The sequence below is a fragment of the Podarcis raffonei genome, chromosome 4 (genome assembly GCF_027172205.1).
Source record: "Podarcis raffonei isolate rPodRaf1 chromosome 4, rPodRaf1.pri, whole genome shotgun sequence".
Classification (NCBI taxonomy): Eukaryota; Metazoa; Chordata; class Lepidosauria; order Squamata; family Lacertidae; genus Podarcis; species Podarcis raffonei.
The window spans coordinates 86604979-86631850 of record NC_070605.1 but is presented as its reverse complement, the minus strand read 5'-3'; the positions used below and the strand labels follow the sequence as shown (position 1 = coordinate 86631850).

Below are 26872 nucleotides of genomic sequence, written 5' to 3'. Positions count from 1 at the left end.
TCTTGGACAAGTAATTATCTTAGTCTGGATAGCTCAGTTGGTTAGACTAGAACATGGTGTTGACAGCGTCAAGGTTGCAGGTTTGGTTTCCCATATGGGACAGCTGCATATTCCTGAACTTCAGGGGGTTGGAATTGATGATCCTCAGGGTCCCTCACAACTCTACAAAACTATGATTCTATGACACTTACCAGGAACCATGAAAATCCCACTGGGGTGTCCTTCTGGATAAACCTCCCAAATATGCAATGTCAAGTGTTTGTAAAATCAGCAATGTCTGCAAACAGCAACGGGATGGTGTCGCCACCCTGTTATTTCAAACTGTGGTTTGGTTGGGCATGAATCTTTGTAGATTGCCTTAATAGCAAGTCATCAACGACAAATAAATCAAGTATGCGCCGGGGAAAATATATATTGCCTTGGAACGTTCCTTCTTCAAAAAAGAAAAAAAAAAGATTGAAAATGATAGCTGTTTAGCCATGGCATATTTAAATCAGGCCGGCCATAAAAATGCTGAGTGCAGCCAACAAGCCTTTAAATTCATCCATTAGTAGTTAATAAACGAAATTATTAAATCTGGTAAATAAATAAATAAGCCTTGTAATGTTAAAGCCTTTGCTTATGAACTACTGACAGCTGCGGTTAAGACAAGAAAACAAAAGGAAGAGCCATCAACAAACACCAGCTCCAGCGTCTGATTTCCTAGATTCCCGCCACCACTTTTCATAATTCAATATTTATGATACCACTTTGTTACCAAAATAGAAGGAGGAAATATGATAATGCTCTTAAGGAAATGTATATGTGTTTGAACAATACGCTGAATGATTAGCCGATCTTTTCTTTTGTTTGTCTGGTGAAGGTAGCGAAGGAGTCTGCACTAACATGCCTCTTGTTTTGATCGTGTCTTCTTAAAATGGAAACATACCAGGAAACTGATAGAAACTGTACTCGTTTGTGCACCAAAGACATAATACTGCAATTATACAAGCTGGGTTTTTTAAAAAAATGTTTATGGAGGGGGTTTTTTTTGGGGGGGGGTTGAGCAGGTTCACACTTCCTGATTCACCAAGCTAAACACCGCTTGCCATCACCTGTTTTGTAAATTCGAGCTCCATGGGCATAGGAGCCACTTCTAGTGGCCATAGGGGGCTTCAGCCCCCACAATAAAATATTTGAGGGGGCTGGACCCCCACAAAATTGATGACCAATCCCCATTCACATGGTGTGTGTGCACTATGTCATGTAATCGATTATGTGGGACATTGTTTCTCAGCATATTAAACTTTCCCGATAAGACGGTGCAAGTTTAACCACTTTGCACACTAGCCTGGATGTTAGTCTGATTCCTGCACAACATTTAAAGAAATCCTTATTCAGACCCGAGTAAACTTGGGGTATCAACTGAACGCAGATCACAGGATTTGGCCAGGGGAGGGGGTGCAGGAAAGGAGGCACGACCTATCTTAAGAAACTGCAGCAGATATAGCTTGATTATAGTCTTGTTTTCAGAGTCAAAGGGGTTTTTCTTTTAGGTCCCTTTTTTAACGCTATGTAGAAAATGGCACTGCTAGGGCACTGTCTACCTGGAATGAAAAGAATGGGAGTTATAAAAAGTGTGGTACTATCCCATTCATTCCAACAGGTCTTGGGCTGGGCTATCGCTTTGTTGTAGGCCAGCCAACATTCTGGGCTCTGGATCCAGGACATCAAAACGCCGAGGGCGGAAGCAACAGGGAGAAGGGGCAGGAGTGCCGGCAGTGCCATGACTCTCCTCTGCTAGTCTCCAGCGCACTAGGGAGCCATGGACGCTGCTTCTTCAGCACTGGCCCAGTGCTGTCAGGCCACAGCTCTACTCCCAAGTTAGGCCTGATCGGGAAGCAGCACACAGAAGGAGTGGCAGCAACAGAAGCACCATGCTTCTACTCAGCTGGTCTCCAGCATGCTTCAGTTTCCTCAGCACTGGCCCAGCATTTCTAGGTCACAGCTCCACTCCCGAGTCAGGCCTGACCCAGGGGTGGAAGTGGCAGACAGTTGGTGGCGCACTGTCGGGGTCTGGCTAGATGAAGAGGAGTGTTGGACCTGACCAAGCTGCCTCCAGGGAAAGTGCAGGAGAGGACAGTCTGGACCCAGGTTCAGACTGGTGGACAACTGGACACACCGCAGAGGAGGAGAGGAGCTGGGAGATAGTGGAGGGTGAGGAACAGGGGCCCATCAAGCAGGTGCCCTAACCCTCAGCAAAGAAAGGGGTCAGACTTGGAACCAGGTGACAAGGTGTCTGCCCAAAGGCCTGCTAGCCCCTCTTCGCACTCCCAAAACAAGGTGTTTACTCCACATAACAGAATGAAACAGAGACAGGAAAGGTCCCTCAGGGCTATCACAAGGCAGAGGGAGGGATCTGACACCTATAAAATAGTCTAGAAGGGGAGGAGCTAGCCATTCTAAGCAACACCTTACATGAAAGAGTGTATCTTGTGAGTTTCTATATATCCCTGTTCCGATTTTATAATAAAACTACAAATCTGATGTGTGACCTCATCTTTGCTGAACTGTGCTACGTCTCAGCATTCAAACTGTGACACGCCCCTCTCCTCTGCATAAGAGGTGCAGGTCAATTCTGTGTCCAGGGCGGCTATCTACCAGCTCCATCTGGTACGCAGGCTGAGACCCTACCTACCCACACACTGTCTCACCAGAGTGGTGCATACTCTAGTTACCTCCCGCTTGGACTACTGCAATGTGCTCTACGTGGGGCTACCTTTGAAGGTGACTTGGAAACTACAACTAATCCAGAACGTGGCAGCTAGACTGGTGACTGGGAGTGGCCGCCAAGACCACATAATACCGGTCCTGAAAGACCTACATTGGCTCCCAGTACGTTTCCGAGCACAATTCAAAGTGTTGGCGCTGACCTTGAAAGCCCGAAAAGGCCTTGGCCCAGTATACTTGAAGGAGTGTCTCCACCCCCATCGTTCAACACAGACACTGAGGTCCAGCGCTGAGGGCCTTCTGACAGTTCCCTCACTGCGAGAAGTGAAGTTACAGGGAACCAGGCAGAGGGCCTTCTTGATTGTGGCACCCAGCCTGTGGAACACCTTCTCATCAGACGTCAAGGAAATAAACAGCTATCTGACTTTTAGAAGACATCTGAGGGCAGCCTGTTTAGGGAAGTTTTTAATGTTTTGTGTTTTTATTGTGTTTGTAATATTCTGTTGGGAGCTGCCCAGAGTGGCTGAGGAAACCCAGCCAGATGGGCAGGGTATAAATGTTAAATTATGATGATGAAAGAGCGTATCTCGTGAGTTTCCATATATTCCTGTTCCAATTTTATAATAAAACTACAAGTCTGATGTGTGACCTTGTCTCTATTTCATCTTTGCTGAACTGTGCTACCTCTCAGTGTTCAAACCATGGCGCGCCCCTCTCCTCTGTGCAATGGAGAAAATGACAGCCCCTGAGAGGTGATAATCCTGGCAGTGCCATCAATGCTGGCAGCTCCTGCAGTCTGTGAGCTGGGGCTACTGGTTCCGGCACATCACTTGGGGCTGGACTTTGGCAGTGGCAGTCCCTCCTCTTCCACCTGCTTTCCAGCAGCTGCTATGAGCTGCCCGAGGAAGGAGACCAGTAGCAGCAGCTATGGAGAGGCTCAGCCGGCTCATCCTCCTCCCCAAGCTCAATGGCAGAGGTTCTGGAGGGGGAAAGTGGGACATTCCCAAATCCAAATGGAAGTCTGGAATGCTTCTGTGAATCTGGGAGTGTCCCACTTAAAACAGGGCAGTTGAAGGTTACATATGCTCTTGGATTATGTCCTCAGCCAATGTCTCAGTGAAATGACTGAATCATTGAAAGTACATCTTCTCCTTCAAATTAGAAAGTTTAATTTTTCATCTAGAGTCTGGCTTCTAGACCACAGTTGATTTTTTTCTAAGCGATTCTTATGTAATTAATGCTGGAGCTGTTTTGCCAATGCAAAACACTCATTAGCAATTACTTAACTATACATATATTAAAACTTAATTAGTAAATAAATTAAGTATATAATTAATTGCTTTAATCAGAGGGCTTTTAATATTGCAATTATCATTTGATATACAGACATGTTGCAAATACGTTTCTTGGAAGAAGAAGGAGAAGAAAACACCCCATGCAATGTTAATTCATCATTAAAACATATCTTGCTACATGCTCATTAATGATTTATTTCAAACACTGGGACAGATCCTTCTATCAGCTGCAAGGAAAGACAATTTCAATCAGTATCAGTAAAATTCTTGTTATAAAGCACCTGAAAAACCTACACTTTTATTTTCAGTTGTTGTTCAGGGATTCCAGTCAGACCCAAAAATTAATCTCTTTCCCTTTGCTCTTTCAGGATTGTGAATTCCACATGAATTTACTACCTGCTGTCCTGCAGTGCAGATTTATTTTATTTTAAACCCATATTCTGCAACCAGAAGACCAGAATTCTGCAACAGAGTTGGCTGGTGCATATTTTTGTCTGTGAATGCATAGTTTAAGGCAAAGCTTTCCAAACTTTTCAAGTTGGTAAAACAGTAATTCAGTTTACTAGCAAAGTGGGGGTTAAACTAACCCCTTTCCAGCCCCGGGAGAAGCGTGGGGAGCGTTCATGCAACACACCTACACATGATTCATGCAGACCTTGAGACGAGGGTAGAGGGTGTTTCTCAGCTTGTGTAGGTCATGAAAGGGACAGTGGATACTGCAATTATGTGAAAACAAAAAAAAAATTCCTTCCAGTAGCACCTTAAAGACCAACTAAGTTAGTTCTTGGTATGAGCTTTCGTGTGCATGCACACTTCTTCAGATACCTGAGGTTGATGGACTTCCATTTCATGCGGCTCAATGTGGTGCCTTCCATAGTTCCAGTTACAGATAGGTAGCCGTGTTGGTCTGCCATAGTGTGCATGCACACGAAAGCTCATACCAAGAACTAACTTAGTTGGTCTTTAAGGTGCTACTGGAAGGAAATTTTTTTTTTGTTTTGACTATGGCAGACCAACACGGCTACCTATCTGTAACTGCAATTATGTGCTTTGGTCACTAGATGGCACTGGACTTAGTTGTGCCTGGGCAAAATCAGGATGTTGCTGTGCCTATTCTGGTTTAACAGAGACAATACAGTAGAACCTCTACTTACGACCTCCTCTACTTGGGCTCGATCCAAGTTGTGACTGTGGCAAACCCAGAAGTAAACACCGGGTTTGCCACAATTCACACGCACACAGAAGCGGCTTCTGCCATTTGTTCTTCTCTAGACACCTGCTTCTGGGGGAGAAAAGCAATGACAAACCTAGACAGCATCCTAAAAAGTAGAGACATCACCTTGCCAACAAAGGTCCATATAGTTAAAGCTATGGTTTTCCCAGTAGTGATGTATGGAAGTGAAAGCTGGACCATAAAGAAGGCTGATCGCCGAAGAATTGATGCTTTTGAATTATGGTGCTGGAGGAGACTCTTGAGAGTCCCATGGACTGCAAGAAGATCAAACCTATCCATTCTGAAGGAAATCAGCCCTGAGTGCTCACTGGAAGGACAGATCCTGAAGCTGAGGCTCCAATACTTTGGCCACCTCATGAGAAGAGAAGACTCCCTGGAAAAGACCCTGATGTTGGGAAAGATGGAGGGCACAAGGAGAAGGGGATGACAGAGGATGAGATGGTTGGACAGTGTTCTTGAAGCTACCAGCATGAGTTTGACCAAACTGGGGAAGGCAGTGGAAGACAGGAGTGCCTGGCGTGCTCTGGTCCATAGGGTCACGAAGAGTCGGGCACGACTAAACGACTAAACAACAACAAAAGCTCCCTGACAAGTGTGGGATAGAAAAAGTCACTTTAGATTAAAAATATGGTTTCCATTGCAACTCAGAATCATAGGATTGTAGAGTTGGAAGGGACCCTGAGGTTCATCTGGTCCAACTTCGTGCAATAGCAGGAATATGCAGCACTATGCTCTTATCAACTGAATTGTGAGCCTCAGGAGCCACTGACAGCCTTTTCTTCTATAAATTTGTCTATTCACCTTCCACACTGTCATCCACAAGTCATCCACATTGGTAGCTATCACTGTATCTTCAGGGAGTGCGCTCCATTTTAGACGCATAGGATCATAGAACTGGAGAGCAGGAAGGGACCCTGTGGATTCTACTCTAACTCCCTTCAATGCAGGAATCTCAGCTAAAGCATCTGTGGCATTCACACAGGGTCCCCGTACGTTTAACGATCTATTGATCTGAAATATACTCAGAGTCGCGAAGTGATTTCATGCTCTTTATTCAGCTCATAGTGGTGAGGAGGAATGAATGAATGTCCCCTCAAAGTATCTGCTTTATATACATTATTTACACAATGGGCTGCACATGATTGGCTAATTCCGGAATTCTACTGTAAGCCAATCAGGTTGTGGATTCACTTCTATCTGGAGCATGATTGGGTAGTTCCTGCCAACCAATCATACTGCTGCATTGTTCCAGGGCCAATCAGACTGCTGCATTCTGAATCCTATTGTTCTAGGACCAATCAGACTGCTGCCTTTTGGATCCTATTGTTCTAGGACCAATCAGACTGCTGCAGTTTGTATCCTATCCAACTCAGTACATAACATGATCCCTGTGCCACCACTGTGCTCGCTTCCCCATTGCCACCAACCCATTACTCTCAGGTAATACACTGAGTCCAGACTGTTGTTAAAATCGAACCAAATAAACAAGTTTATTTTATAAACATTAACAAGTTTATGGCTTCTCAGATAAAATTCCTGTCAGTATCTTAACTTTAGTTTCTTTACCGGCCTATACCTTCCTAATACCTTCTGATTGATTATCTCAGCTGTTTGACTGACTCCTCTTAACAAATTCTCTCACTCTCTCACACCAGACTAGCCCAACCCACAGATTTATCCTCTCTGTCTCTTCTAGCTCCAGACTGTCTTTTCAACAACTCTAACTCACTTCCCTTGGGTTCCCATTGGTTAGTCATTTTACAATTAGTTAACCCTTTCCTTATGAACCCAGTATGATGTCACACACCTTAGGAGGGCAAACGCCACATAATCCATGACAGATGGCCATCCAACCTCTGCTTAAAAACCTCCAAGGAAGGAGAGTCCACCACCTCCCAAGTCCATTCCATTGTTGAACAGCTCTTACACTCAGGAAGTTCTTCCTGGTGTTTAGTCTGAATCTCCTTTCTTGTAACTTGGTTTGAGTCCTCCCCTCCAGAGCAAGAGAAAACAAGCTTGTTCCTCTTCCATGTGACAGCCCTCGAGATGTTTAAAGATGGCTATCCTATCTCCTCTCAGTCTCCTCTTTTCCAGGCTAAACATACCCATCTCCTTCAACCTTAACTATGTATTGTGTGAAGAAGTGTTTTTTTTTCCTGATTCTCCTAAATTCTCCAACATTCAGATACACTGGATGGCCCCAGGCTCTAATACTGAGGTCGAGGAAAAACCTCTCTCTAACCACTTTCTCCATACCAATTTTATACCCCTTTATAATTGTTCCTCTTAGTCTCTCTTTTCTAAGCTGACCCCCCCCCCCAAAAAATGCCGTAACCTCTTCCAACCCCGTGATCATTTTGGATGTCCATGTTCTTGTACCTCTTCCTGCTATACCATGTCCTTTTCAAGGTGTGGTGACCAGAATCGGATGTGATTTTATTCTTATATAAATTGGTCTTTTAGTTGCTCTTGATTAGTCATGTTGCATACACTGCATAGATCTTCCTAATTATTCCTACATAGTCTTTTAAGTTCACAGTATTAATATTTCTGTATTGGGCATTGTATATCAATACATTTTAATTCATTTCAGTGGCAATCTGAGGTCCTTGCTACTGGTTCCTCTTTTCCCACAGGAGTGAAATTTCAAACTCAGATTAACATAATTGCATAATGTAGAAAAGCATGGGAATTGGGTTAATGTATTTTTTTACTGCTAAAAAGGGGAAATGAGGATTAAGAGCTCATTCCCTATATACTGCAAAAAATAATTTATAGCTATTTTAGTAGAAGAGGAACAATGAATTCTAGAAATCTAGGTAAGCTGCCATCTATTAAAATGCAAGTTGAGCTCTCACAAAGAGGATGGATTTAATATCAAACTCTGAAAAAGCCTTAAGATTAATTTAATCAACTGGCAATCAATTACATCAACTATTAGCCCCTTCCTATCGCTAAGTGAGCCCAAATATTGCACTACATATGTAACATGGGGGTTGTGGCTGCAGAGTCATAAGTTAAAAATCAACAAAGGCATCACAGAAGTAACAAATACTACAAAATATAAGAATCACAGCAATGAAATTAATGATAGGCTTAGACAATGCCATTCCAATACAGCAACAAAGCTGTCATGTCATATCATATCGAATGGCACTAAAAAATTGCAGGTTGAAATCCAAAAACAAAAGTGGAAAAGTCACTTTTCAGCCAAATAACCAAAGGAATAGTGTGTCTGAGCCTGGTAAGCCTCTCTGGAGAGGTTAATAATAATAATAATAATAATAATAATAATAATAATAATAATTTATTTATTTATAATCCTCCCATCTGGCTGGGTTTACCCAGCCACTCTGGGCAGCTTCCAACAAAATATTAAAAATACAATAGTCTGTCAAACATTAAAAGCATTCCTTGTCAAGAAGGAGGGCAAGTGGGCACCCTTGGCCCCCTAGATTTAGAGGCCCAAGTTGTCCTGCCCTCACATGAATTTTGGGAGAGGGGAGACTGCGGCACTGGGGAGAGGGCAGACTGGTGAGGCCCCCTAGACTTAGAGGCCCGAGTTGTCCTGCCCTCACATGAAGTCTTCGGTTTGCAATTTTGGGAGAGGGGAGACTGCCCACTGGGGAACGGGTGGGCTGGCGAGGCCCCCTAGATTTAGAGGCCCTAGGCTTCAGCCTACTTAGCCTATATATAAATCCGGCACTGTTCTCAGTGTCCCTTCATTAGTTATACTTGCTGAGAGGTTTTTTTTTAAAAAAAAAAAGTTTGACATTTTACTACACTTTTATATGTACTGTAAGCTGCTTTGAGTGGCTGGGGAACCCCAGCCAGATGAGTGGGATATACGTAATAAAATTATTGTTATATTGTTATTGTTCTTCTGTCCTATATTGTTTCCTTGAACGCCTTGCCACATCTAAGTGACCCCTTTTCAGTGTGTGAAATATGGTTTAATTCTACACTCCTAATCTCACTAGGAAGAAAATCTCATTGAACTCCCAAATAAACATTTTTAAGATCGGGGTTAATTCTGGAGATATGCTCATTAGTCATCTGAGAGTGTAAGTAGAAGCTTAAATTATTGATTGATGAAAAGTGGTATCATTTCAAGTTTTATGGTAGGCGACGTGCATAACAAAGCATGTGTTTTACATTGCATCAGATTCATGATATGATTCACACACGCAAAGTCTGGGTGGAGTTCTTCCCCAATCTGACTTCCGTGAAATCTACTGCTCATACTGCTTTCTCAAATGTGTAAATCAGGCACGTCCAACAGGCAGATCGTGATCTGGATGTCTGTGATAGATCACTAGTAGATCACTGGCTCCCCTAAAAAAAGCTCAACATTTTTTGCCTTGTACCCCCAAACCAGGGCTTTCCTCCTTAAAAAAAAGCTCAACAACTTTGACCTGAATCCCCCAAAAGGGGGTAGTTCACTGCCAGTTTGTAACTCTGTGAGTAGATCACAGTCTCTTGGGAGTTGGCCACCCCTGGTGTAAATCAATCCATTGGTGACTCCTGGATGGTAGGGTAGAAAAAGAAAAGATGGTGGCTGCTGTATTTGGAAATAAGGGTGTTGTTGATCTTTTGAAAATACAGACAAGGGATTTAGTTTAGGGCAGAGTTTTCCCCAGTTTAGGGTAGGAAGTTTCCCAGACATAGCCAGAATACAGCAGTCAGAAGCAGTGTCTGGGTGGAAATCTCTGGAATGTCTGGGAAAATCCGGACATACGGCAACCCTTGTTGGAAGTCTAGATTTTGCCGAATATCCATAAAAAATAGTTCAAAACTTTTTCCTTTTCCTTTTTTGATTTCGCAAAAGAAGCACAACAACTTTGGGCAAAAAACAAACAAAAACAAAAACCGAAAAACTTGACACCTTTCCCAAAAGAAAGCTCAGAACTGGCGAAGTCAGAACTGAAGCAAAGAACTCATACATTAGTAGCGACTGTTTCTGGGAGATAAAGAATCTCCCCCTTCTCTTTCAAAACATGTTGATTAGTAGCTGCTTTTTATGCTAAGATTCCAACACAGAATGTTTTATTGTTTGAAAAAGAAAAGGATTTGATTCTCCGCATCACAGGGTTGCATAAAAGAATAGTATAATTAGAAACAATGGCATAGACAGTGAAAGTTGTGAAGTTTTGATCTCCTCACACTGCTTTTTCCGCCAAGTAAAAAGAAAACAAAAAGACTGTAAAAGAAAATGTTTTGTGGGTCAATCCTACGAAATGTGAAAAGCTGGTTTGATCGTCCTAATCACTTTCTGGGGTGCATGTAAATGTGAAAAAGTACCTCTCCTTTTTGTTGCTTTTTCAATACTCAGCAAATATACTGGCTTGCAAGTGTGCTTACTGTAGACATTTTCTAGTCAATGAAATGTACTGCCCTTACATAAAGAAAAATGGGAAAGGGAGCTAGGTTTCATGACAATACAATGCTATGCATGGTGACACAGAAGCAGCAGCACTTAATGTGGTGGGGTTTTATCCCAAGTAAGTGTGTGAGCAGCAGCGGTTAGCAAAGTGGTTGGAACACAGAGTGTTGCTGCAGCTTACTGAGAGAGAGAGAGAGAGAGAGGTGTGTGTGTGGAGCTCAGCATGGTGGGGGCACAAACACATACACCTTGCCAAGCACACAACCCCTCACTGCCTCCCTGTCCTGCTTATCACTGCTGGTTTCTGTGATTGCAGGCAATGTAAGAAGATGCCAAGAACTGCAAAACCACGGGAGAAAGATGCATTGTTGAAAATCACTTCCAAAGTTCCCAGTGTGTTTCAAATCTAGAGTACATCTCGAGTATTGGATTGAATTCAGTCTAGACAAATGTAGTAAACATGGCTAGTTAATGCATGAAGGGGTTAAGACCACAGAGCTGTATTCCTAGACTCAGTTAAGTCACACACCCTCACCTTTGACGCAGAAGGAAGTGAAGCTTCCTTTGTTCAGCTTCTTCCACCAGGCAACATGTCTGGTCTTAACTACTTCAAGCCCAGACAGTGTGCTCAGAAGTATTTTTCTATATTTTGCAACCAGTTAATTTTCCACCTGTGTTCTTCTTGCTGCTGCATGGAATAGCACATAAATCTGGCCTTTGAAGTTTGTAAGTCAAGCATTTAAACTTACTAATGGCATGGTCCGTTCCTTCTGAGAGGGGTAGAAACGTAAGTGGACTGAACAGGGTATTAAAAGGATCTAACAGCCTATAATCCTAACGCTTCACTGTCACTGCACATTTTGTGACTTTTAAACTCTGCTGCATCTTATTTTTAAAAATAATAATAATAATAATAATAATAATAATAATAATTTTTATTGAGTTTTCAGTTTTTTACATTTCAAAATAAACATTTTGCAAACTTTAAAATACCCAATGACTTCCCTTCTTCTCCATCCATTGTTCATATTACATATCACATATCCCTGCATATTTTACTATAACCATTCAAATCATTTTTTTTACTTTTACATCAATCAAATATTGTTTACTCTTCTGAATTTATCTGAGTGCTGCCAGCTTTTTCAGCTGTGTACAATTATTTTCCATATATTCAACAAATATTTTCCACTCTTCTTTAAATATACGTTCTTCTTGTTCTCTTATTCTGTGTGTTAAACCTGCAAGTTCTTCATATTCTAACATCTTAAGTTGCCAATACTCTGCTGAGTCTTAGGACAGTCTACACTAGTGGTAAACTTGACATGTGTCCATATTGGCATGGGAGTGATCACTGTGGAAGTAGTATTCATGCTGTTAAGTCAAATGTATATTTTAAAGAGGACTGTACACATGTAATGCCCTGAGTCAAACCCCAGCTGACAGCATTACACAAGAGTCACAATTCAAAGTCAAAGAGAGACAAGATCCTGGTTTGAATTAAGTGCATATTCCAGATGGAGTGTCCTACTTTCAAAAATGGCATCTGAACCTCCTCCCTCCCTCCTTTCAGTCTTCAAGTTCAGCAGAAATTGAGTTAAGCAAATGTTCTGTCTGAAGGAACATGAAAACGGAAGTCCAGTTCTAACCCACTGTTACCCATCATAGTTTTATATATTTAAGAAATCCAAATCTACATGTTTCGTTGCATGTGCTCCAAAGGTAGATCCCATCCATCTCTTTAAAAAAATCAACATGAGAATGTTCACCCACAATCCTTTTAGCAGGAGCAGTCAATGTGCTGCCTACAAGATGGTGCAGGGCTACAACTCCCAGTATTCCTGACCATTGGTCATGCTGGCCGCAGCTGATGGAAGTTGTGGTACAACAATCTCCAGAAGGCACCATGTCGCTGGATGGACACTCTCGCCAACCCTGCTGCTCATCAGACAATGGCTTTTTCCTACCCTGCAGCCCTAAGAGCCTTTCCCACACCATGACTTTGAGAAGAGCAGAAGCAGCTAGGAAGAGAGAAGAGTTCAGAGATATTAAAAAATAAATAAATTATAAGTTGTGTGTCCTTGTTTCTCAATATGATCCTTTTACACGGTTTTGTATGTTTTGTGGTATTTTATGCATTGCGACTTGCCATTATTTTTATCGTTTAGTAATTCTTTATTGTAATTGAGAAGTGTAAACTGTTTAACTATCATTTGCTGATATTTAATATTGTTGTTGTTGTTGTTTAGTCGTTTAGTTGTGTCCGACTCTTCGTGACCCCATGGACCTCCTGTCTTCCACTGCCTCCCGCAGTTTGGTCAAACCCATGTCTGTAGCTTCGAGAACACTGTCCAACCATCTCGTCCTCTGTTGTTCCCTTCTCCTTGTGCCCTCCATCTTTCCCAACATCAGGGTCTTTTCCAGGGAGTCTTCTCTTCTCATGAGGTGGCCAAAGTATTGGCGTCTCAGCTTCAGGATCTATCCTTCCAGTGAGCACTCAGGGCAGATTTCCTTCAGAATGGATAGGTTTGATCTTCTTGCCGTCCATGGGACTCTCAAGAGTCTCCTCCAGCACCATAATTCAAAAGCATCAATTCTTCGGTGATCAGCCTTCTTTATGGTCCAACTCTCACTTCCATACATCACTACTGGGAAAACTATAGCTTTAACTATACGGACCTTTGTTGGCAAGGTGATGTCTCTGCTTTTTAAGATGCTGTCTAGGTTAGTCCTTGCTTTTCTCCCAAGAAGCAGGCGAAAAGCAATGACAAACCTAGACAGCATCTTAATATTACTATTACACTGGTACCTCGGGTTAAGAACTTAATTCGTTCTGGAGGTCCGTTCTTAACCTGAAACTGTTCTTAACCTGAAGCACCACTTTAGCTAATGGGGCCTCCTGCTGCCGCCGTGCCACTGGAGCACGATTTCTTTTCTCATCCTGAAGCAAAGTTCTTAACCCGAGGTACTATTTCTGGGTTAGCGGAGTCTGTAACCTGAAGCATCTGTAACCTGAAGCGTATGTAGCCTGAGGTACCACTGTATATTCTAATAGATTATTGAATGTTGTTTTGTTTGATAGGACTTGTGTATTTTAAAGCTATTGTGAGTTTTTGGTATTGAATCAGATTGTTATTAGGCGTTTTTGCTGTCTATTTTGTTGTTTCTTCAGCTTGTTTACTGCCTTGTGTATAGTAATAGAGAAAGGTGGTGTACAAATTAAAAGTGAAACGAAATGACTGTTGATTGATGGGAGCTGGATTCTAATAACATCTGTAAGGTGACAGGTTCATCACCCTTGTCTTTCTTATTTTGCAACTTGCCTGCCTATAAAATAGCATCGCACGTGCTAAAGAAATCTGACAAGTAATTTTAAACTGTAAATGAAATTAGATCTTGTCCATTTAAAGAGGGTCACTTAATTTAGCCAAACAGCAGCTTTCCTTAATCAGTGTACAACAAAATTCTTCTGTTACCTGATTTAACCCATGCTTAAGCAGGCATTTTACTGACACCAAGTAATGCAAACAAGGATCAAACAACTTTAAGTATGCCTACAGCAGGGGTTCACACCACTTTGAATATATTTATTTTAAACAGATTTAATTAAACTGATCATAAACACCCATGAGATGCAAAACCTTTTTTTCCTCATCAAATTTATTCAGAGTTATTTAAGCAACAACTTAAGAGGTTTTTCTAACATCTAAATGAGACAAACACTTAATAGAGTAGACTGAAAAACTACAGGCCTCAGAAGTCACTGTCACGTAGTGTAGAAGACAGGATCATCAGGGCGCAAGGAGCCCAGCTAACTCCACATTAACAATAGCAAATACACCTATAAAAGAATACAAGGGATTGCTGAATTCCTAGAGAGTCGGTGTGGTGTAGTGGTTAGAGTGTTAGGCTAGGACTTGGAAAACCAGGGTTCAAATCCTCAGTCAGTCATGAAGCTCTCTGAGAGATCTTGGACCAGTCACTCCCTCTCACCCTAACCTACCTCACTGGGTTGTTGTGGGGGTTGAATGAGGAGGGAAAGAACCAAGTACATCACCTTGAGCTCTTTGGAGAAGAGGTGGAATATAAATGCAATAAATAAAATATAAAATTGTGGAATGGGTGGGGAGCCAGCAGATAGGAGACAGGTGCCAAATCCTAGCTGCACCTGCCATTTCTTTGCTTGCAAAGTTGAGGCAAGTGTTCAGCACCTCTCTCCAGTCCATTCCTTCTCCAGCCAAAATTGTCAGGCGCAGGTTGTGTTAATGTCATGCGCAGTTCACCCCACCGTTTGCCCCACTTTCAAAGCACCATGAGGACCAGTGCAAAAGGTAATAAGACAAATTTTCTCACTGTAGTTTTCATGGTCTGGTCCTGTGACTGAAATCATCCGGGTTTCTCAACCTGCCCTCCTTCCAGACCTCAAAGGCCATCTCCCGCTATAGAGATTGAGTTGTTGGGGGAGTTTTGGTGTGTCCTAGGGTGCAACCTCAGCTCATGCAGGATGACGGGCCCAACAGACTCTGCAAAAGGACAGGCGCATGTGAATAAGCTCCCATCCATCACTTTGTATGTTCAGATGTTTCAATAGAATGAAGCATGCCTAAAGGAGCGTCTCCATCCCCATCATTCAGCCCGGACACTGAGATCCAGCTCCGAGGGCCTTCTGGTGGTTTTCTCACTGCGAGAAGTGAAGTTACAGGGAACCAGGAAGAGGACCTTCTTGGCAGTAACACCCTCCCTGCGGAACACCCTCCCGTCAGATGTCAAGGAAATAAACAACTGTCTGACTTTTAGAAGACATCTGAAGGCAGCCCTGTAATGGAAAGTTTTTAATGTTTGACATTTTATTATGTTTTTTTATTCTGCTGGAAGCCGCCCAGAATGGCTGGAGAAACTTAGCCATATGGGCAGGATATAAGTAATAAGTAATAAAATTACTATTATTATTATTATTATTGGCAGGAAAAAGATGGAATGGTTTCCATAGTGCTTGCTAAGTTTAGTCATGGGTAAGCTTCCAGACAAATTTGGCTAGCTACTGGTCAAACAAGCACCCAATGACGCCCCACCCTCCACCACCAATATATGTAGGGTCAACACCTCAAAACCTCACTGCACCATTCAGTCATCTATTCCTGCATTCATCTAAACTTCTAGATACCATCGCTTGACGCAGCCTGTTTCACCTTGTTGCATGCTAGGGTTGGCCGTGTTGCCTTCTGCCCAATAAGAGGAGCCACATTAAAGTACTACATTAAGCGCACTTGGCTCCCAGGACGGTTCCAAGCACAAGTCAAAGTGTTGGTGCTGACCTTTGAATACTTAAACGGCTTTGGCCCTGCATACCCGAAGAAGCATCTCCACCACCCATTGTTCAGTCTGAGATCCAGCTGCAAGGGCCTTCTGGCAATTCCTTCACTGCGAGAAGTGAAGCTACAGGGAAACAGGCAGAGGGTCTTCTCATAAGTGGCAACCACCCCATGGAACACTCTCCTGACAGGTGTCTCGCGAGACCTCAGAACCTGAGTTCTGGTGCCACTGGAAGTCAGGTGCTGAGGTCTCGCAAGACCTCGGGAAGCATCTTCGAGGTCTTGTGAGCAGGGGCAAAGGAAGGCTAATTGGTACCCAGTGTGGGGTGTCGGGGGGCAGGGCAAACCGCCCGGTGACTCATATACGTGTGCCTTATGTACGGAGCATGCACAACGGTGCTATATGCTGTGCATGTGCGTGTGCAGTGGCATCGCACATGCACAGTACAAAGTGGTGCCGTGCATGCGCCACCGGGCTGTTTGCTGATGGCACCACTCAAGTGCCATACGGACAGCGTTGGGATCCTCTGTTCAAGGCTGCAGCGCCTTCTTTTCACCCCCCCCCAGAGATGGCACCTGGGGCGGCCGCCCCCCACCCCCTTCCTCCGCCACTGCTTGTGAGGCCTCAGAGATGCTGTCCAAAGCCTTGTGAGACCTCAGAGGTTGGGTTGGGGGACCTGCGGTGTGGGTGTTGAGCACCCAAACAAAAAATTTGTGGGTGCTCAGGCACCCAGAGCCCCCTATGGTTGGCACCCCTCATGCCAGGGAACAAGGGGCAAGGATTGGCAACACGGCAACACGTGGCAGAAAACATCGAGCTCTGCCAGGATTGTACTGCAGGACCATGAACAGTAAAATGAAGTGAAAAGAAGACAGGAAGCTTCTTTATACTGGCAGTGGTAAACCAGAGTTTCAGACAGGGACCTTTCTCAGCTCTCCCGAGAGACACCCAAAATTGAATCGTACACTCTCTGCAGGCACTGAGCTTCAATTCTTTCCAGAGCAGGAAGCTGTCTTATGCCATATCAGGCTATTTGTTCATCTAACCCAATGTTGTCTCTACTCGGATTGACAGTGGCTTCTCAAGGTCTTAGGCAAAGGTTTTTCACATCACCTGCTATCTGATATTTTTGACTAGAGTACCCAGACAATGAGCCAGAGATGTCTTCGCAAGCAATGCTCATGTTCTGCCCCTGAGCTAAGAAATGTGAGGAGGAGCAGGGATGCAACCTGACCATGCAGACCATCACTTACCACCATCAGTAGCAAGTAGCATGGTGGGGCAGTGCCCCTTGCCTGAGCTCTAATCATCACCATCATTATCATCATTTTATTATTAAGCCAGATGTCAGGGACTGGGCAGATAGGGAGGGGTGGTAGAGGCCTCCATTTCAAGAGGCTTCTGGGTAGGAGGAAGATGACAATAGTATGGACCCAGGTTCATGGTGGCGGCAAACAGGACACATGCCAGAAGAAGAAGCAAAGAGATGGGAAATAATGGAGGACTCAGAAGTGGGAGAAACAGTACAGCAGACAGTGGACACTTTGTCACTTGAAAGCCTGGTAGAACCTTCCCCTTCTCCAAGGACCAGGCGATCCCTTCGTATCTTCAAGCAGAAGACCAAAGAGAGACAGAAATATTCCATTGCCGGCCACCGGAGGCAGTAAAGAGGGATATGGAAGCTAGGAAGTGCCGCAAGAGGGGTGGGACGGGCACTCACTCTGAACAATGTCTCGAGACTGAGGGGAGCATAATCTATGGTCTCCCTGTGTATTCTGTTGATTTAAATAAAAGAACTAGCAGAAGCTCTCTACATCATGGCACCAGGAAGTGCCAACCTGAATAAAATGTTGGGTGGGGCCAGGTAAGCACCACCCCGCATAATCGATCACATGACACGGTGCATGCACACAATTTGAACGGCAATGTCCACCAACTTTGGGGAGGGGCAGCCCCCTCAAATATTTTATTGGAGGGGCCAAAGAGCCCTTGGACCCTAGGCATTGGCTCTTACAGTACGTACCCTACCCATCTGACTGAGTCGCCCCAGCCAATATGGGAGGCTTCCAGCATATAGATAAACATAATAAAACACCAAGCATTAAAACCTTCCCTATACAGGGCTGCCTTCAGGAGTCTTCTAAAGGTTGTGTAGTTACTTAACTTCCAGACATCTGATGGGAGGGCATTCCACAGAGCGGGCAACCTCTGCTTGGTTGCCTATAACCTCACTTCTTGCAGTGAGGGAACTACCAGAAGGCACCCAGAGTAAGATCTCAGTGTCCGGGCTGAATGATGGGGTTGGAGATGCTCCTTCAGGTACACAGGGCCGAGGCCATTGAGGCCTTTAAAGGTCAGCACCAACACTTTGAATCATAGCTGTTGACTTACAGATTTGAAAATAAGGGACCAGCAGCCAAAATAAGGGATTTTCCAAGGAGCACAGTAATGTTCAACTTCTGAGCCCCTCCGAGCCAAAGGCAGAAAACCCAGCCAGCAGCCTCAAGCGGTGGTTCCTACAGCGCAGCAACCCGGCAAAGGGGATGAAGCAAAGAAAACCTCCGTCTCCTTTCCACTGGGAAGTGCTGAGCAAAGACGAGTCCCCAGGTAACACAGCCAATTTGATTGGCACAAGGCATGCAAGCTCCACTCCCCAGTCGTTCTTAGACTCCTTATTGGGTGAGCAGCGCAGCCAAGTAACACAGTTCGAGCCTCCCTCCTCCCTGGCCAGCAGGGAGGGAGGGAGAGGAGCTGTTTCCTTTGAAACCCAGGAAATTTAAGGGACATCATCAATAAGGGACAGCAGAGGGACACAGCACTGGGATAAGGGACTTCCCCACCAAATAAGGGACGGTTGACAGCTATGCTTTGAATTGTGCTTGGAAACATAGAGGAGAAGGGACGAGGTAGTGGTGAGGTCAGTGCAGTGCAAACGCACCAGCGGAGTTGATCTGGCACTCCCACAAGTGTGTTTGCACTGCTCTGACCATGCCACTGCCTCTGCCTCTACCTTGCAGTAAGCAACAGCAACATGGCTGACTAGCCCTGCCACATCATCCAGCACTGAGCGCCATGCATATATCTAACCAGTATGCCCATCATCTGTAAATGTTATACACAGACACAAACACATCCATCTTTCCTGATAGGAATCCAGGAAGTGGTAAAATCATCACCAACCTCCAACCCTTGGCTGTGGATTACAAACGACATCTTATCAAAGAGTTGCAAGCACGCGGTGGTATGCCATGACTTGGTAAATCATTGCCTGAATTGACTCTCTGACAGGACCTTTGCGAGGGCAATAGCGAACATGTGATCATCAGTTGAAGATGACAGGTAGGAAACACGGAGCCTTGCTGAGGTCACAGTATGAAGCAAAAGAGTTTGATTCGTCATCAATGCTGCCAGATTACCGGGGATGTCATCAGATGAGCCAATAAAGAAAACAATGACAAAACTTAAGGACAGAACCCATTTCGCTCCTGCCCTTGTCACTATAAGCCTTGGAAAGGAGCCACGCTGCTCCTTTTTTAGCTAGTAACGTCTAATGCAGGAAGACAGGAATAAGCAGAGTAGAAGCACCTGTCAGCTCTGTTTCCTACTCTCCTTGATTAGCATGAAACATTAATAGGACTCTCAGAAATTCTGGTCTGAAATGGGCTTTGCCTGAAAATGCGTCTGCCTTTACGATACTAAAGCTGCTATCTCTTTTTTTAAAAGAAAGAAAGGGGAGGGAAGGAGGAAGACAGTGAGAAAATGAGAGGAAATATTCAAAGAAGCCTTGAAATTTCTTTCTCTTTTTTTTTAAATCCAATGACAAATTATTTTAATAATGGCAATCGTGCACTGGGCCATTTGTATAATGCGGCCCATTAAAATCCCCCTCTTCCCCCCCCCACATTAAATGTGTTCTTCCTCTTGGCTCATCTCTCTCTCTACCAAATGACACACACAAAATGATACATCGTGCTTCTCGCAAAGAATTGAAAATGAACACCCTGTAATGGGTTAACGAACATTTTAATAAAATTTTCATTGTTGCACATTTCACTTCTCCATACCGAGAGCCAGGACTGTATCAGTAACCCCAGGCGATGCCTTAGGATGAAACAAATCACATGGTACCGAACTATTTTCACCTATTTATCCTTCTCCTGAAAATATATTCATAAATACAAAATGAAGCCAGCAAGCAAAGCCCGTAAAATGATACCTAGCAAAGATACTGCCTGGCGGAGCCAATGTCCTGTGGTGTTGATGCTCTACCTTCCTCATAATCTTAGGGGTGCAGTGTGTGTGTTTGTGTGTGTGTGTGTGTGTGTGTGTGTGTGTGTGTGTATGTTTGCCTGATATGCAAGGTAGCACACTGCAAAATCCTGCTAAGAAAATTATTTTCTTACACATCTCAAAGCCGGTTCCCACGCCTGGCTCATTTCCACAAATAACTTCTCATGCAAACAAGCCTGCTAGCATAAAGCTGAGCCATCACAGCTCTTCTTACACGAACTGGAAACGAAATGGCAACTTCAAGCTCACACTGGCTGAATGATCAGATTGTGCAAGGCTGGAAGTCCTGGGACTTGCGAATATGTAGTAGTTAAACAACTTCTGAACTCAACACATCTGGTGCAAACAGCCTTGGCCAATCATCTGTGCCCATCATCACCACACTCCTGAATCTCCACGTGAAATAACTTTTTTGCATCTGGCTACACCATCTAGTTAAGTTGGTGATTTTGGTTAGGGTCCAAAGACACTCAGATTTTCCACACAGCCCTTTGAATTCCAGAATTTGATTTACTACACCTCACCTCTAGACAATGAGGTCACAGACACTCCTGCTATGTACCGCATGCCTGGACACTGAGCAGCTGAGATTATCTTGGACTTTTGGATGCAATAGCCCAATGGGTCAAACTGCAGTAAGGCTAGTTACAGGTAGGTCTGCCGTAGTCGAAACAAACAAACAAAAAATTCCTTCCAGTAGCACCTTAGAGACCAACTAAATTTGTTATTGGTATGAGCTTTCGTGTGCATGCACACTTCTTCAGATTCTTCAGATGCTATAACGCTGCAATCCTGCACACATATTGCTGGGTTCTGTGCCCAACTGAAATGAATGGATCTTCATTCTGCGTAGGCATGGCTAAGATAACACAGCACAAATACCCCCCAAAACAAGTGCCATAATGCATGTGTTCTCTGCCCTCTTGGTGTGTTGGCCTGGGTAGCTTGTATTCATGAGCTCTGACTTATCAAACACATGAGCCTGGTAACCCTACTGATCGGTGGTTTGGCGGGGGTGGGGTGGGAAATGAAGGAATCCAGCCCCTCCCTACACCTCTTCCTAATGGCTGGAATGTCACTTTTTTAAAAAGTTGCACATGCCCAGTTATGGATTTGGGCTCACGGAAGTAAACATACAATATATCGACAGGGGGAAAGCTGTAACTGCTTGTGTATGAACACTAGCTAAATGGAGGCAACTATGTAGAAGCAATCCCAATTATATCAGTGAGTTTCCTGTGTGTCACGTGTTCCTGGTCCAAACATTAGTCCCAATGGAGTAAGCTGCTCAACTGAGCAATGGATTCAATTTCTCTCACTGAGTTGGATCCTGACTTTTGCTGGAATCCTACCTTCATTTACCTGGAAGTAATCCCCACTGAATTCTACAGGACTTACTTCTGAGTAGACATGGTTAGGATTGTGTAGCTGCACTTAAGAGTACACCCGCTGAAATCTTATTACATTCTTATATAAATCAGTGTTGTGTAAACTGGTCGTGATTATAAACTTTGATCCTATTCACCTCAATGGGTCAAGATTTGGATGCACCCCCCTTGTATTTGCACCTAAACTGTTTGTTTTAAACCATAAATTGTATTGAACCCATACTTAAAAAGTCCGGTTATATGGTAATCATTTGTTTGGTGTGAATTAAATTAGACTTTAAAGTGCAATATTATTTGCAAACATATTGGGTGATCAACATATTCCTTATTGTGAATTATGCAGTGAAGAATTGCAATTCTGTTACAGACCAGTGATTGTATTAGACAAATTAGCTATAGTGTGTGTGTGTGTGTGTGTGTGTGTGTGTGTGTGTGTGTGTGTGTGTCAAAAACAACAAAGAATCCTGTGATATCTTAACAAATAGCAATTTATTATGGCATAAGTTTTAAGATACCACAAGACTCCTTGCTGTTTTGCTACAACAGTTGCCCCTCTGGAAACTGTTGTAATGAACAATACCCAAACAAGCATCTTAACTGGTTCTCCCTGGGTTGTAAAAGGCAGAAAGGATATGAACTTTCATTGGTAAGCAAGTGATAAACTTTGTAGTTATTTGCCAAACTTTCCCCAAACAACACAGCCTGTTCATGTTCTCTTAGATGTCTCACTGTATTCAATTCGGCTTATTCCCAGGCAGGTGTGCAGATGTCTACAGCCTAAAAATACTAAAGCAACTGTTTTACATTCTACTTTTCACATATTTCCACTTTTGAAAAGCTATTATTGCAATAGGAACAAGAGAAAATTAACTGAGGGTTGGATTTGGAAAATAATCACTAGTAGGGTTGAAATCCCAAGATCATAGGCGTACTTACTTGGGAGTAAGTCCCACTGAACACATTGGAACAAACTTTTGAATAAATATGCTTAGGACAACTGGGAAAAGAAGGCACAAAATAGTAGACTAACTTTAACATAAATATGGATTGACTTCTGCATAAACATGCGTTAGTTTGGATGCTTAGTTTACAAACCTGCACACACACACACCCCCCCAAAAAATCCCCATTGATATTTTTGAATTCCTGCTGATTATTACATATGCATATTTGAATGACAATGAACAGATAACAAATATTATATCTTGCTTAACTATTCCCTCCTTGGAAAACCAAATTTCCAAGGAAACCTAAGCAGAACAGAGGTCTCTTTGTACAGATCATTTTATATAGATATATATATATAAAGAGAGAAGAGAGTAATAGACCTGGACAGAATAAACTCATTGGGGAAATTATTGTTTATTTACAACATGCTGGCAACACACATTCTACAAAGAGACGCAACAGGGCTTTTGTTTTTACTGTACACTTTTTTTGCGAGTTTTCATTCCCTCCTTCCATAGAGTGGGATATTTCTGCTCTGATGAAGCCACTGGAACCCAGCATGCTGGTGAAGTGTGTGGCTTATAATTTTGGCCATATACATATATATGTTTGCAGGTCCCTAGGAAAGAGAACCCTCTCCCGGCATTTCTAAAATAGGCTAATACGCTGCATTAGAATAAGGACTACAATGCATATTGTCTGCCTCTGCAGCATGGTCTAGTAAAAAACGCCTCGCCGCCTGCTAGCTTGTCAATCTTTAATAGAAACTCATCAATTATTTGTGGGCACGAGATTGAAGCAGCTAATAGCTTAAATATATTCCTCCATTTCATTGCATCAGTAGCTCTAAATTAATGCCTTCAATTTCTCTTCTTTGCCCATTAAAAAAAGGGAGAAATATAAATAAATAAAGCAAGGCAGATATAAAAATCATCATTTCAATAAACAAGTAAACATTTGGCAAACAGAAAGAGAACACAAAGTGTTTTAGGGTTGGTAAAAATGTATATATATATATCCCCCAGTCAACAGAACGAATGAGATTTTCTAGCCTACTTAATATGAAATCTTCTCTCTCTCTCTCTCTCTCTCTCTCTCTCTCTCTCTCTCGGCAACTGCTAAATCAATTGTAATTATTCCATGTATATCAAACCAATTTTTTAAAAAGGTAAGGGGGTTCAACTTTGCCTCAACTTTGATTTCTTAATTTGTGTGGCTTCGCTCTGTATTGACCTGCAGCAAAGCTATTTACACCTTTCTTTTTTTAAAAAAAGTAATAAAATAAAAGAGAGAGAGAAAGGAAGGAAGCTTGTAGGTGGGACATGCACAGCTCCCCATAAAGCAAAGTCTCCTCGTTTCAGCTAATTAAAAAGGAGGCTTCCGTGACATTAACAGGCAATAAAGGGAAATTTATAGGCAGATGCGGAAGATTGCTGTCCAAAAAGTTAGCCCACAACTTGACAGAGAGCTGCTTTTGCCAGTCACATGCCACAGCCCTGCACTCCTCCCTTGACCCCCAAGTCCTCTCTCAGAGAACAGATCCTGGCATCTCAGGGCACATCAGAACTTGCACCAGCAGCAACGACGGTTCCAGGAAGCAGAGAGAGCCACATCTGAGCAGGCAATGGGTGCTCCCAAGCCCTGACCCCACTGCATGCAGCGAGTGAGCCGCCCCCCTCAGAAAAACGAAACAAAAAAAAAGGAACCCGGCAGCAGCGTTAGGAGGAGCAGCTGCAAGTTTCCTGACCTAAGCCCCAGTCCTGCCACAGAGCTCCCCCTTCCTTCCTCCAGCACGCCGCTCTTTCTAAAGCCAGCTCTGCCGCAGCCTCTCCTTCCAGCAGTACCCACAGAACAGCACAGAAGAGATGACACACTTACTGTAATATCCCAAGAAGCAAAGTTCCCATCCCAGAGAGAGGCACTCTTTGCATTGATTCCATCCCCTGCAAAAGGGGTTAACCCCGATGGAAGAAATATTAACGCCCAAAACATTAGGCAGGCAGCCTACTTTGAGAGGTATTACATTTTGTTCCTAACCAGGATGATAAACCCTGGCGAAACCTGTTGTTTTTTCCTTTTTAAGCACCTTGGCGAATGAGGCTTAGCACTGCATCCAGTCGCCAAAGCCCAATCAATATGGAAGGAGCGGTATTTTATGATTGGAGAAGTTGTTGTGTTTTTGGTGGTGAAATTCATTATTTAGTATCTGAACCCTCAGCATTTCAGTATCATTTATTCATAAAGTCCCTTTTTGCCAGGAGGAAATGGATACAGCTGTAGAGAGAGAGAGAGAGAGAGAGAGAGAGAGAGAGGAGAGAGAGAGAATGTGTGTGTATATGGGTGTGTAAGAGAGAGGGAGAGAGAGGGAGGGGAGACGGATTGATGATATTGATCAGGTACCATCTTGAAACAAAGGCAAGGTGCTCTATTTTACTTGACAACTGTGACACATAAAAAACTAGCGAGAGAGGGGGAAGGCTAGGCCCTTGAACATCACAGGCTTTAAAAAGCGTTTGAAGAAGCCATTATGACAAGCAGGTCTAGGCAAGCAGCTGCAAAAAAAAAAAAAATGTATTCAGAAAGTCATTAAAAAATGATGCTTTGTTTGCCTTGTGAATATGAGGTTTGTAGCTAGCTGCACAGCACTCTCCTGCAGAGAGGAACGGGGAGGGTTTCCCTGCTACACCCATTCCTCCACTTCCCTTCTTCTTTTCTCGGGGAAGAAGGGGAGGGAAAGGGAGAAAGGAACAAAAGGACTTTTGATTTATTTCCTTCTCCAGATTTGAAACGTCACATTCTGGAGTTGCAGCTTTCGAGTCGCTCGTTGCTTCAGAGACGCAGCCAGGTTACAGAGCAGGCTGAAGAGCTGGGATCTTAAAAGTTGTTGGAAGTTAAAAATAAAACAAATGACTCCCAACTAATTCAAAGAGTTAAAACCGCTGCCTGCCCGATCTCTGTGTGTGAGAGAGAGCTTTTTTTCCCTTGGCTTGTGTTTTTAAAAAGGGGGGGGGGAGGATAAAGACTGACGAGCTTTTCTGGCAGGTTCATCTGTAGAAGCAACACAAAAATTGTTCCAATGGACATTGCTACAATCTAAAACAAGGACATATGCCAGAAGGGTTAAGCTGCCAATCAAGTTTATCACGTGATCAATGTTAAGGAGGGAGGATTAGAGAGAGTCTAAGTCAGGGGTCAGCAAACTTTTTCAGCAGGGGGCCGGTCCACTGTCCCTCAGACCTTGTGGGGGGCCGGACTATATTTTGAAAAAAATATATCAACGAATTCCTGTACCCCACAAAGAACCCAAAGATGCACTTTCAATAAAAGGACACATTCTACTCATGTAAAAACACCAGGCAGGCCCCACAAATAACCCAGAGATGCATTTTAAATAAAAGGACACTTTCTACTCGTGTAAAAATATGCTGATTCCCGGACCATCCACGAGCCAGATTTAGAAGGTGATTGGGCTGGATCCAGCCCCCGGGCCTTAGTTTGCCTACCTATGGTCCAAATTTTCCTTTTGGAGAGCTATTTCCTGTTTTAAAAATAAAGCCTGGAATTCAATAAATACTACAGTGAGAGGAGGGGGGAAGTCTCTGTGTCAGCACCTGCAACTGCCTAAGAGGCAAGAAGGGATCATCAGCTCTCCATTCATCGCTTAGCAAAAGAACAAACAATTGAAAGCCTCTCCATTCAAGTGCCCTTAAGTCCCAAGTTACAGCTAATTCACATGACCACTGAGATTGGCTGTCACACCAAAGCGGAGGAGGCAGCTAGAAATGTCCTTGCGTGCCAACTGAAATTCCTGCTCTCCTCCATTTGAAAGTTCTAAGAAGATTCTAAACTTGATCCAGTATTTCTTTGCCTGACCTCCAGTCAGGGTGTTAAGTTCCATAACCTGCAAAGCAACTCAGCTCTGACAAAGAGTTCTGTTTTGATGCAGCATCTCAGCCCTTGCAGGGATAGTCCTAACTGCAAACAACAGGGTTTATAACATCGCAAAGAGCAAAAGTCAACCTCAGAGTTCTCTGTCCCCTTAATTTGCTGAATCTGGGCCCTGGAACAGGCTGGACGACGGTCAATAAACTGATTCTGAATCCCAACAAGAGGGAAGCATTCCGAGAAACGGGTGTCCATCTCATTCTGGATAGGATTGCACTCCCTTTGATAGAGCAAGTACGCAATTTGAATTCCTTGAACCATCACTTAAGGCCTAAGTGGTCTAGACTGCTTTTTGCCAGCTTTGGCTGGTTCACCAGCTGCAACCATTTTTGAACAGGGAACTGTGGTAAACCTCCCAGCTAGATTG

The 26872-nt window shown here is 43.5% G+C and overlaps 1 long non-coding RNA gene across 1 annotated transcript in view; it reads right to left on the bottom strand.

The window, feature by feature from the left end:
- The window catches only part of LOC128411923 (uncharacterized), a 219974-nt gene extending 195350 nt beyond the window's left edge, over window positions 1–24624 (bottom strand). The window contains exon 1 of the long non-coding RNA XR_008329968.1: window positions 24439–24624. This is a non-coding gene — a long non-coding RNA (uncharacterized LOC128411923). The remainder of the gene's footprint in view (window positions 1–24438) is intronic.
- Between the last annotated feature and the right edge of the window lie 2248 nt (window positions 24625–26872).